We start from the raw sequence: 12,804 nt of genomic DNA, 5'->3' as shown, positions 1-12,804 counted from the left end.
CTATTGTTTCATTTCAATTCGAAATTCCATTACATTTCGATTTTGAAATTCTATTATTTAGATGGTTACTATTCATATTCTTCTTGTCTACTACTGTGTCAAGTCTACTACCCATCCGAAATGGATAACATCAACTGGGTTGATTACTAGTCTACTACTGTGAAGTCCACCACCGCCTAGGTTGATTACTAGTAATAGGCAACACCTATAAGTGGGTGGTTTTGTGTGTTGGGTTCAGTTTTATCACTTAAGATTTTGGGTTATAGCAACATGCTAAGCAAATAATAGGCAATGAAAAAAGAATAATATGTAAAATTTAGTTGGTTTCATACTTGTAGAGTTAACTTGCATTGTAGGTTGCATCTACATCTAGTAACAATGAAGCTCTCATGCTTTGAGGGTCGGGCCAGCCCTACCCTCATTTACCTCGAGGGCCGGGTCGGGTCGGGCCAATACTTAAATCTCGAAGCTTTTACCCGCCCCTCAACCCTTTCGAGAGGCCTTGAAGGGCCCGGCTTGAGGGTCAAACGTGAGGGCCGGATACTATGTTATACATTTGATTTACAAAATAAATTTAGAAACATTAGTTAAAAATGATAAAATCGAATGCACTTCACAATTAAACCTTCAAACTACTAAAAAAACTTGTTAAAGTTGTATTAATCAATTAAGATCAGTTAAATTCATTTCATAAAATATTATAATAAAATTATAAGGTTGGCAAATTTAATAGATAAACGTTCTTTTAAGTAATTTTTAGCATTAAAATATATTGTAAAAATATTTATTAAAATATATGTAATAAATATTGAGAGCCTAATGAGGGTCGGGCTTAAGTTTCAAAGTCTAGGCCCTTACCCTCCCCTCAAAGGCTTGAGGGCCGGGTAGGCCTAGCCCACGAATATGTGAGGGCCTTATTTTGAGGGCTTTTTCGGCCCATGGGCCGGGGCGGGCGGGCTAAGGTTTTGAGGGCCATTTTGACACCCCTATCTACATCTACTAAAGTAAGTAGGTAACTGTAGAATTTTACTCAATTGTTTTAAACCTTGCATGAGTGACAGGGTCTTGCATTGTTAACACTATCAACTATTCTTCCCAAACAAAGCTCGCCTGGCTGCCTGGACAATGGCAACAACAGCAGTAGCACCTCCTGTGCATCCCCTTATTCTTTCCAAGTCTTCTTTTTTCTTTTCATCTTTGTATCTAGTAGCAATTGCACAGTCAGGGCATAAACCATGTGTATAGGCTTTTGGAGCTGATCAATTTGACGGACGACACTTAGTTGAGAGCAAAGTCCAAGAGCTCATTTTTCAACTGGTGGTATTTTGGTTTATGTGGTGGTATAGCCGTTACAGTCTTTGTCTTGAACTACATCCATGATAACTTGAACTGGGGTCTCGGATTTGGGATTCCATGTATTGCAATGGCACTGGCACTTATTTTGTAACATCAACTACTGTGTGCATAGTTCAAGAGTGTTGATCATTTTGTGTCAAGTATTCATTTTGGTGAGGTTGTAATTCTAAACTGTTGAGAAATGTATAGCCTGTATTACATGGAGGATGAAGATGAATAGTGATCAATTAAGGGAGAGCAGGAGTGGTTAGATTGGGTTAGAAGGACGGTCCAGATGAAATCAAGTGTATTTCCTTAGATTAAATTGTATTCGTTCGATTGTTATGATATGGACCGTTTTGATTAAGACACGTGTCTGTTACACTTCAGTTAGTGGACCATTTTCATAATGGCATATTGGTAAATATTGTTAAGGGGTATTTGAGCCATTAGGAAAATATGAGAAGATCAACTCACAGTGGAGTTAAATTTGATTGATTAAACTAACAGAACTGGGGCCAAAAACGAATTTAGCAACTTAGGAGAGCCAAACGCTAATATCCATATATAAAGTGGGGCCAAAAGCTAAATAACCCAAGAATTATTTTAATAAAATCACTAAAAATAACGAACAAATTGAATCACAAATTGAAAACCGTGATTCGAACTAGTCATTATTCTACTCCTCAAAGAATTAGTCATTATTTTACTTCTCAAAGAATTGGGCTATGAACAGTGCTTGTTCATAGTCATGAACTACGAACATTCTTTGTTCATATCACAATTGGACTATGAATAGTGATTGTTCATAGTTTGGTAGCTATGAACACTCATTGTTCATAACTCATAGTTATGAACAATGAGTGTTCATAGTCCATAATGTACTATGAATAATCAATGTTCATAGTCATGAGCTATAAATATTCTTTGTTCATATATACCACAATTGGACTATTGTTCATAGTCATGAGCTATGAACATTCTTTGTTCATATCATAATTGGACTATGAACTGTCACACCCCGAATTTCGACAGAATTCAGAAAAACAATATTTGTTCCCGACTCTTCGATCTGCGAGGTGTGACATACTCTCAACTCCCAAAAACCCATAAACCGTTTTAAATATGCGGATAATTAAAAACCAATAAAAATTTTAACTTAAACAAAAGTCTTCTTCATTACAAAAATTTACAAATAAGATTAGGTTACAAATATCTTTTCAATAACTCTTTATTTAAATTTACAAATGAAAATACGAATAACCTTGTCTCAACTGAAAATCTATATCATCTCAAGGGAAAACAAAACATATCCTGAAATGCAACGCTAACGCAAACCACAAGCAGCAACCAACCTTCTTCAACATTAAACCTGTCAAGACTTATCAACTATGTTCATTTAATGAACACACCTGATAAGCAAACATGCAAATCGGGTCAGCATTATAAAAATGCTAGTGTGAGTAGCTTTAAAATACAATATATATTTATACATATATTTACACACTAAATAAGGCAATTAGTTCCTCCACCGAGGCACCTTAACATCCAACGAATAATCCAACATCCTTAAGTACCATAATTAAGGTAGATAGTTCCTCCACTGAGGCGCCTTAGCTTTCCGACAATAATACAAAGGCATTTAGTTCCTCTACGAGGCGCCTTAGGTTATAACTAAACTAATAACCAGCCAAGCATATTCTATACTTACCGCATTTCATGCTCAATTACAGAGTGGGTCGTCTCTGCACAAGTAATTAGTTTGACCCACCCTTATGCAAAACCATATACAATTATCTATCTAAAGATATATCATTAATCAACATATTACCATAATTATATTATTTAAGGCTTTCTTTGCGTGTCCCTAAAATCACATCGTATCTATGTCTTACCTAGTTTCCTTGGCTACCATAATCGCTTCCCAACGCCGAACATGTACATCCACATGCCTCCCCACATAATGAATCACTCAATGTAACTACCTCGAAATGAGATGCGCGACACCGTAACTCTCACACGAAAGCCATTATGTGAGTCCTGCCATTATTCGGCATAAAATATCGCGCATCTCGTTCTAATTTTGCGAACGGAATAATCAAGTCACTATTCAGCTACGCCAGAAGGGCCATTCAGATTCACTGAAACGCCAGAAGGGCTAATCATATTACTTACGCCCGAAGGGCCATTTAGATTCACTAAAACGCCAGAAGGGCCAATCATATCACATACGCCCATCACAATTCAAGGGCCAAATCACATGAGTTGTGGTAGCTAGGTTCTAGGATTTTCGTTACGTAATTTATTCAAGTGTCAGACATATATATCTCAGAATAATTCTTATTCTATCCCATGCCAGTATACTTAATTGTACTGAAGCTCAACGTTTCTCGTTATAATACAATCCACATTATCACGTGCCAATACTATTCATTGCACGGTATCCAAGTATCTCTATATCAAATCTCGAAACTTATTATTTCACGTGCCAATAATATATTGCACTACACCCTATGAAATATCTCAAGCCTTCATACATACTACAATTAATTTAAGTAGTAACTCATAATAATAATCAATCATGAAATCTATTTGTTCAATATATTTATGTGAACTCAAGTCACCCTCAAAGCCCAATACTAAAGTCCATAAATCTAAATCCGTATATAATTCAATTCTCATAAAAAAAATGTATATATCTAAGTCTTAAAAGAATTCCCTTCTTGTTACGTGCCAGTATTATATGCTCTACACACTACTCACGTCAAATCTTAATTAGATAATGACAAACAAAGTTATACAATTTTCGACAATATTTTATTACTACATTTGTCCATATTCTTAAATATGTGAAAAACTAGAAAAAGTCAACATTCCACAGTCAACGGTCAATGGTCAACAATCAAAGTCAAAGTCAACACGTCATTGTCAAAGTCAAACTATCATTTCCATGTTCAACGAGTTCAGGGTCATAGCCATGGTTCATGGCTAAGGGCAAAGGTGCATGACTCATGGGCTCATGACTAAGGAAATGGTTCGGACCCAACTAGCCAAGCCCAAACCCAAACCTTAGAACCCGGCCTCAAAAGTCTAAACATTTAAAGACCCAAATAGATCTATTTTAAGTTATATGGACCGCCCCAAAATAAACTTGAAACTGGTCCAAAGAAAGCTAATAGGTTTCGGCCCAAGCCAACTAAAAATGAAACTTAAACTGGCCCCAAACTTTACTTGGTTCGGCCCAAAGAAAAGATATGAAACTGTCCCAAAAACTTAAACTGAACTGGCCCAAAACACAAATGGGTTCGGCCCAAAAATAACTAATGTGGTCTGGCCCAAAACAACTAAAACTAAAAGAGCCCAAACAAAACACTCTAAGGCCCAAAAGGTTATAACTCGGCCCAAAGAAACAACTAAGCCCAAGCCCCAAGCCCCAAGCCCCAAGCCCAACCAAACAGATCTAGTGAAACTAGAATACGTCTGGGAGCACCGGATCGCACTCACTTTCTTCTTCCTCCAACAGATCCCTCCACCACCGGATCGACCACCACAGGTTCCACCCACCGGCACTCCTAAGCTATCCAAAATTGCTCAGGGGAAAAACCCCAACTACTTTAACAAAAACAAAAACTCAATTAGTTAACTCAATCCCCTTCCTCCAAACTAGATCTGGACCGTCCGCCATTAATGGCTTCCACAAGCTTCGACAGCACCATTAACATCCCCCACACACACACTACATTACCCCATCACCAACAATCCCTTCCAAGCCGACGAATTTAGAATCAAAACAACATGATTTCAAACTACATCAGGACAGGCGACGCCATTACTGCCGGATACAAAGCTTCGACATCCCCATCCAATTTCAACATTCAAACCTCCCACTCCGACCAATCCTATTACAACCAATCCTACGTCCAACCAACACACCACATATAAAACATAATAAAATCTCAACCAGTATACAGAGACGACTTCTCTGTCTCGCGCCGCCATTGGAGACTTCTTCCGAGTTCCAACAGTTCGGACAGTTTCAATAATAACCAAAACAATATACTAATATTTAACCAGTTTAATAATAACGAGACATGATGACGAAGAATGAACAAGAAAACGAAAGAAAACATTGACAAGAAAAAGCTGTTTTACAGATACCGTGAAGTAGAAAAACTAACTACTCACCTGTATTAAAACTCGATGAATCCCTTATCGTCCGAATCCTCGCGCTCCAACGCTCTAGCCAACGAGCTTTTATCACTGCCTCCATTTTTATTATTATTTTTTTTCTAAGAACCCTATTCTCCAGAACAATACGAATATATACTTGGGTTTGAAACCCAAGCCAAACACAGACTCGAGCCCTGAAACCAGCCCACATATCCCAAATCCAAATCCAGCAAATTTTAAATAAATAATTAAATTAATTAATTAATAAATACATATTTTAAATACGAGAGTTACATGAACAGTGATTGTTCATAGTTCGGTAGCTATGAACGACTATGAGCAATCATTGTTCATAGTCTATACTGTACTATAAATTGGGGACAATCAATGTTCATAGTCATGAGCTATGAATATTCTTTGTTCATACCACAATTGGACTATGAACAATGATTATTCATAGTCATGAGCTATAAATATTCTTTGTTCATATAACAATTGGACTATGAACAGTGATTGTTTATAGTTCGGTAGTTATGAACACTCATTATTCATAACTATGAGCTATAAACAATGAGTGCTCATAGTACTATGAACAATCAATGTTCATAGTCATGAGCTATGAATATTCTTTGTTTATACTATATACAATGGGTCAGGGGTATACTTGACATTTCATTTATCCGACCCATTTTTTATTTCGCGTCAAGAGTATACTTGACCTTTCATCTACCCGGTCCTTGAGAGTGATTATGAAAAAAACTTGGGTTTGGGAGTGATTATTTCACTCGCTTTGTCATTGAGAGTCACTCTCTGATAAAACCTAATTCTATTCACTACTACCCACTCTAGAGTTTTCCTTTTCTTAGTTCATCCTAAAATCCCCGTTTAATAAATACAATCTAATCTAAGTATGTCAACCCCACATGGAGATTTAATTATCATAGAAGAAAATGCAATATTACACCCATATCATTGTTATCCTAAGAGCAAGTCCAATGGAGAGATGCTAAATTGTGCTGCTAAAAGGTGCCACATAGGCCTTTTAGCTTGCCCAGCTAAATTTGGCACCCCAAAATAAAAAAAACCAATCCAATGTGTTTTTCTATTTTGAAGTGCTAAATGATGCGGACGGTCCGGCAGAAACTATGTCGTCCGTCTCCCGAACTTATTATAGCAGCTGCTAGCGAAGGTCTTAACTTTGGTTGGGTTTTTGACTCCTTCCAAATTTAAGACCCTTTTAGGTTTTTAGCAGCCCCATTGGAATCACATTTTTGTGGTTGGAGTGCTCTATTTGCCTTTAGCCGTCCATATAGCCCCCCATTGGACTTGCTCTAAGTGATATTAATAAATAGTGTACTCAAAACAGAAAAAAAAAAAACAAAAAAAAATTAAATGATCAAATACGCCATAACATGCGTGCATAATTACTAGTACTATATACAACTCTTAGAGCATCTTTAGGTAAGATACTTTCCTAACATCAAAAACCCAATTTCCTACAATTTGGTGTTTTTTCATCTTCAGGAGAGACACATGTTGATGAAAACACCAAAAAAATATCAAACCAAACACCAAATCGGCCAAAATTTGGTTCCAGCTTTGGTGTTGTATCAAATCTCTCTCGCGGTTTTTCTAACACTGAATGGGCTTGGGCTAGATAGTGGGCTTCTATGGTGCGGTTTTTCCAACACCGCGTGCTCTCAATGAAAAAACGGGTAAAAAATGGCTATATTTTTCTTTCACTATAAATTGAAACACTCACACAATAGATTTTACACTCACTTCTTTTCTCTACTCTCTACTCTCTACTCTTAAAACCACAATGGCTAGTGAAGAACCAAAAACAAAATCTAGAGGGGCTTCATGGATACAAAAAGAAGATGTTGCTCTCACCAATAGTTGGCTACAAGTTAGTCAAGATGGTGTAGTAGGAAATGAGCAAAAGTCAAACGAATTTTGGAGTAGGATTCTAAATGCATTTCATGCAAATCTAAGAAGAGTGACCGAACGCAACTTGATGGGCATGAAACACCGTTGGACTCTCATTCAAGCTAATATCAACAAGTTCCATGCTATTCTTTATAAGATTCAAGCATCTCCTCCAAGTGGCTATAATGACAATATGATTGTAAGTATTTACTTTTTATTTGTTATTTTGATTCACAAATACATTTTTCAATTCTAATTTAGTTTTTTCTTAATTGGTAGGTTGAAGAAGCAATAAGTGAATATGGGATGCATAATGGGGTTTAGAAGTGGATGCAATGCTATAATATGGTGAAAGACTCACCCAAATGGAAGAGGTTACAATTGATAAATGAATTGCGACCCACCAAAAAGTCAAAGTCAAATAGTGGAGAAGGAGGTTCATCAGTTCTAATATCAACTGCGACAACTTAACCAATGGATTATGATCCACACCAAGTTGATGGGCTTGAGGATAGGCCTATTGGAAAGAAAGAAGAAAAGAGAAGAAGGCAAAAAGAGAAAGAAGAAAGTGATTCTAAAGTGGAGGAATCCGCTAAGAAACTTGATGATTTTATGGTGGAACTTTCTAAAACCACCAAAGAAGGCAATGAATTAGAAGCTCAAAGACAATTGAAGAAAGATGAGATGGAATCCAAAAAACTTCAATTGAAGAAAAATACGCTCCGAGTTTGAGAAGATGAAAATGATGCTAAAATACTATGAATGACATTAGAAGGATTACCTGAAGATGAGCGCAAAATTTGGCAACTCAAAAAGGCATAAATTTTACAAAATATGAATAATCGACTTGGCAATATCACTGGTAGTAGTCAAAGTAGTGCATAGTCTAAATTTGAGTTTGTATGTCTTTTAATTTGAGTCTTTTAATTTGTCTTTTAATTTATGACGTACTTTAATTTGAGTTTGTATTTTGATTTTAATTAGAATGTACTTTAATTGACTATTTTATTTTAATTTGAGTTACTTTAATTTAATGTTGATACTTTTTATCATTCTAAAAAAAATTCGGCAGAGTCTACTTTATATTTTCAAAATTCTCATATACACAAATCCTTTCATAAAACCATAAATACATAGAAATAAACTTGGAACACAAATACATAGAAATTAAAACGATAAATAAACACAAAGTCCAAATGAAGTTCAAATAGAAATAGAAATCAACGCTGACCATGCCGCCCATGCCTACTCCACAAATGCTCGACCAAGTCATTCTTCAATCTATCATGAACAACTTTTGAACAAACCCTCTTGACGCCAGATGCCCAACGAGATAGAACAAAGTGGCGTTGATCTTCAGATGCACCTTCTCTACTTGGCATTTCATACTCAGAAATATAATGCGGGATATCCATTATGCATTCATTTTCTACAATCATATTGTGTAAAATAATGCAAGCCCTCATAACAGTAGCCATGGTCTCCAAATACCATAACCTGCACGGATTGGCTAAAATAGCCCAACGCGACTTCAATATACCAAACGCCCGCTCTATGTCTTTTCTAGCAGCTTCTTGCTTCTTTGCAAAATATTTGTCTTGTGTAATAGTCGGTTTAACAATCATTTGAATCAAGGTGGAATAATTATGATAAATACCATCAACCAAGTAATAGCCCATATCATAATGATGCCCATTCACAGTGTTGTTAGAAGGAATAACTTTATCATTGACTATATCATCAAATATTGGAGAGCGGTCAAGCACATTAAGATCATTGTGAGAACCCGCCATTCCAAAAAAAGCATGCCAAATCCATGTGTCACGAGAAGCAACCGCCTCCATAATCACTGTTGGTTTATGCACATGGCCAGTGTGAGACCCTTGCCACACGGATGGGCAATTCTTCCATTGCCAGTGCATGCAATCAATGTTTCCTAGCATTCCAGGCCATCCGCGTTCCTCAGACTCTTCAAGCAAACGCTGAATATCTGTAGCATTTGTTTTGTGCAAGTATTCACCTCCAAAAATTCTAATAATTCCATCACAGAAATAGTGCATGCATTCATGAACAGTTGGCTCAGCAACATGTAACATGTCATCTACTAGATCAGCTGGAGACCCATAAGCAAGCATTCGTATAGCAGCAATTATTTTGATTTTTGGGTGAATCCCAAACTTATCAGCATTATTAACTTTTTGTTGAAAATATGGTACATTATGGTTAAAATGATTGAAAATACGAGTAAACAATGACTCACCCATACGAAATCGGCGTTGAAAGTCGTGGTCATGAAATATAGAATTTGCTCTGAAGTAGTTAGCATTTACAAGAGCCAGTGTTGCCTCGTACTGACGATTCTTCCATTTTCTTCCTTTCTTCAAACCACCTTGTGGTTTATAAGAAGACTCCGCTTCTTGGTGATGCAATAAACCCAAACGATGTCGGGCCAAAGATAGAGCAATAGCCACTAATTTTTTACAATGCTTAAATCCAGTGTTATCATTTGAAGAGCTAGAGCTCGATGAAGAAGAAGAAGATGAATGATCTATTAAAAAATCGTCAAGAGTTTCGATAGTTTTTTTTTTTTTTGCTAAGGAGATGAGTTTAGGATTAGAGGGAACATGAATAATGAAAAAAACCACGCAAGATTAGAGGGTTAAAAGATTATAGCACATGGTTTTTGGAAAACCGCGTAGGCTTAGGCTTCCAAGATGGACTTCAGTGGCGCAGTTTTGTGAAAGCCGCGTGGGCTATATGGCGCTGTTTATCCAAAACCAGGTCATTTGATGTTGAATATTTGATGTTTCACTTGAAGTTGGTTGGTGTTTTTTTGGTTTGGTGTTTGGTTTGGTTAAAAAATTTGGTGTTTTCTTGGTTTCTCTCCTAAAGATGCTCTTACAATACTGCAATTTACAATTATATATATGTCACCAACTCACTATAGTACGGTTTGAAAATGGACCCAAACACAAAACGCACATTTTTATAAGTTGAGTAGACTTCGAAAGAATATACAAGTAACAATATTTAAATTGATTCTATTTTGACAAGTTATCTTTTCTTCTTGGGTTTTTTTTACTTAACCCCCCACGGATGTACCCCCTTTTGAGATAACCCCCCATTTTGAAAATCATTACTGATTGCCCCCCATTTCAGAGTTAATTTTTCATATTGACAATTTTGCCCTTATGTCAAATTTGTAAAAACCCCCCATTTTTAACATACGTCTTTGAAAAAATTCAAAAAAAAAAAAAAAAAAAAAAAAAAAACTCGAAAACAACAGTCTGTTGAGCTCCTTAAGAGATTGCAAAAAGTTATGGATTGCAACGTAATGACAGTTGGTTCTAACGAGTTTGTTTTTAGGAGGATAGGATTTGCCATTCAGAAAGGACTTGCGGCACAGCTTGTTGCACGCTTGTCCTAATTATTTGTAAAACTCGTTATCATTATTATTAATAAAAAAAAAAATTAAAAAAAAAAAAAATCCAAAATTTTCCAAAAATTGAAAAAACAAATCGAAAAAAAAAAAAATATGACTGATGTAGCTTATTCTTCTAATGAGTCAAACAGGGTTGAGTAATAATGAAGTGCCTTAGTAAATCGGTCGAATTAAATCGGCCCATTATGATTTGCTTCTTCTTCCACAATCGTAACAATTTTAGGCTTCATCTCTTTAATTGTACCCAAAACGTTATCAATTGCATTGGGCTGGGCTAGTAACTGATGCAACTCAAACATCGAATTCACTACAACCGTCTCGCCCGGTCGAAGATCCAAAATGGATGCGTCAAGATCAGCTAATGAATTACAAACAAACCCTCTATACTCAAACTCAACATGTAAATTTTTAGCAAATTGAGCTAACTTCCAACCAACCTGTTGCAGAGCATCTATGTTATCGGGCTGAGGTGGCCCGATACCTGTTAATCGAAAACTAGGCGGCCCATTCGGACGCATTGCAAGTGCTTGCATTAAAGCAGACCATTGAATACCTTGTTTCATACTGAAATCGATAATATGAACCCGATTGGAATCAGTAAACGAGTCTAGAATCGCTTGATTTGCAGTGAAATGAGCGAATTTGAGGTGAGGGCAAGTTTCATAAAAATGGATTTGAAGAATATCAGAGAAAGAAGAATCAAGTGAAGGTTGAGGATATAAACCGTAAATATGACGAGCAAGTGCTTCAGCAAAGTAAGTAGCTACTTTCCTCATTGTGAAACTGCGAGTAGGCTTATCTGTTTAACGAGTGATTCAGCTAGTTTGAGGTTATCTTGTTGAACTGCTTCAGCAGCAGCCATTAAAGTGTGAACTAGACGAATACCATTTTCCTGCGAGTCAATTAGTACTACTGGCCGAGTTGACTCAGTTAGAGTAACAATCCCATTGTTGTTATTTGAAGAGGCAGAGATTGATGGGATTTCTTGTTTGATTCTTTTCTTCCCCCTTTCACCAAGTATTGCACTCAAATCGTAATTTGAAGAAACGGGTTCGTCATAGATCTGTGCTTTGATAGTTGAAGATTCAGCAGGGGGAATATGTGATTGTTTGATGATTGTTGTTGTTGGGGAAGAGATAGTTCAGCTTCACAAATCATGGATTCGAGCAAAGTAGAAAGATCAGAAGGATTATAATGAACTGTATCAGAACCACCAAGATGAGAAAGTAAAACATCTTCTTGAGCTGCTGATGAAGAACCCATCGTCATTTCAAGCTGTTATATCTTAAAAGCTACATCACCATATTTTTTTTAATTTGTTTTCAAGTTGTTATTTTTTTCATTTTTTTTTTCAATTTTGCTGATTTTTTGAGTTTTCAAATTTTTATTTTTATTTTTTTTTGAATTTTCAAAATTTTCAAAGATGTATGTTAAAAATGGGGGGTTTTTACAAATTTGACATAAGGGTAAAATTGTCAATATATAAATTAACTCTGAAATGGGGGGCAATCAGTAATGATTTTCAAAATGGGGGGTTATCTCAAAAGGGGGTACATCCGTGGGGGGTTAAGTCAAAAAAACCCTTTCTTCTTCTTTAGAACTTAAATAACTAATCAACTCTATAGTCCGGTTCTTAAGTGGACTGTCTGCTTGCGGACATGAGAGAGAAACGAGTCAGATCAGTTTCTTGAATAATTTTTTATGCTTTGTAGGTCCCTCCAAGTCAAACACAAATAAGGAAAAAAGACAAAAAGAAAAAAATACCGGAACAACAAAATCTAGTTAATAAAAAACGGGATTTACAATCTTTTCCAACACACTTCCACAGGTCATCCCCAACTTTCTTGCCCAAACGGTTTTTCCCAAAAAAAAAATTTTGCTTTCATTTTGAATGAGCACTTGTCTCCCATTGGTGCAATCTCTACTGG

At 36.3% G+C, this 12,804-nt stretch overlaps 1 pseudogene; it reads right to left on the bottom strand.

Annotated features, from left to right (window-relative positions):
• Nucleotides 1-1,082: 1,082 nt before the first annotated feature.
• Nucleotides 1,083-12,309, bottom strand: LOC147489879 (DELLA protein GAI1-like; annotated as a pseudogene).
• Nucleotides 12,310-12,804: the final 495 nt, after the last annotated feature.

This window comes from Coptis chinensis, chromosome 7, assembly GCF_015680905.1.
Source record: "Coptis chinensis isolate HL-2020 chromosome 7, ASM1568090v1, whole genome shotgun sequence".
Lineage (NCBI taxonomy): Eukaryota > Viridiplantae > Streptophyta > Magnoliopsida > Ranunculales > Ranunculaceae > Coptis > Coptis chinensis.
This window is presented reverse-complemented; position numbering and strand designations above follow the sequence as displayed.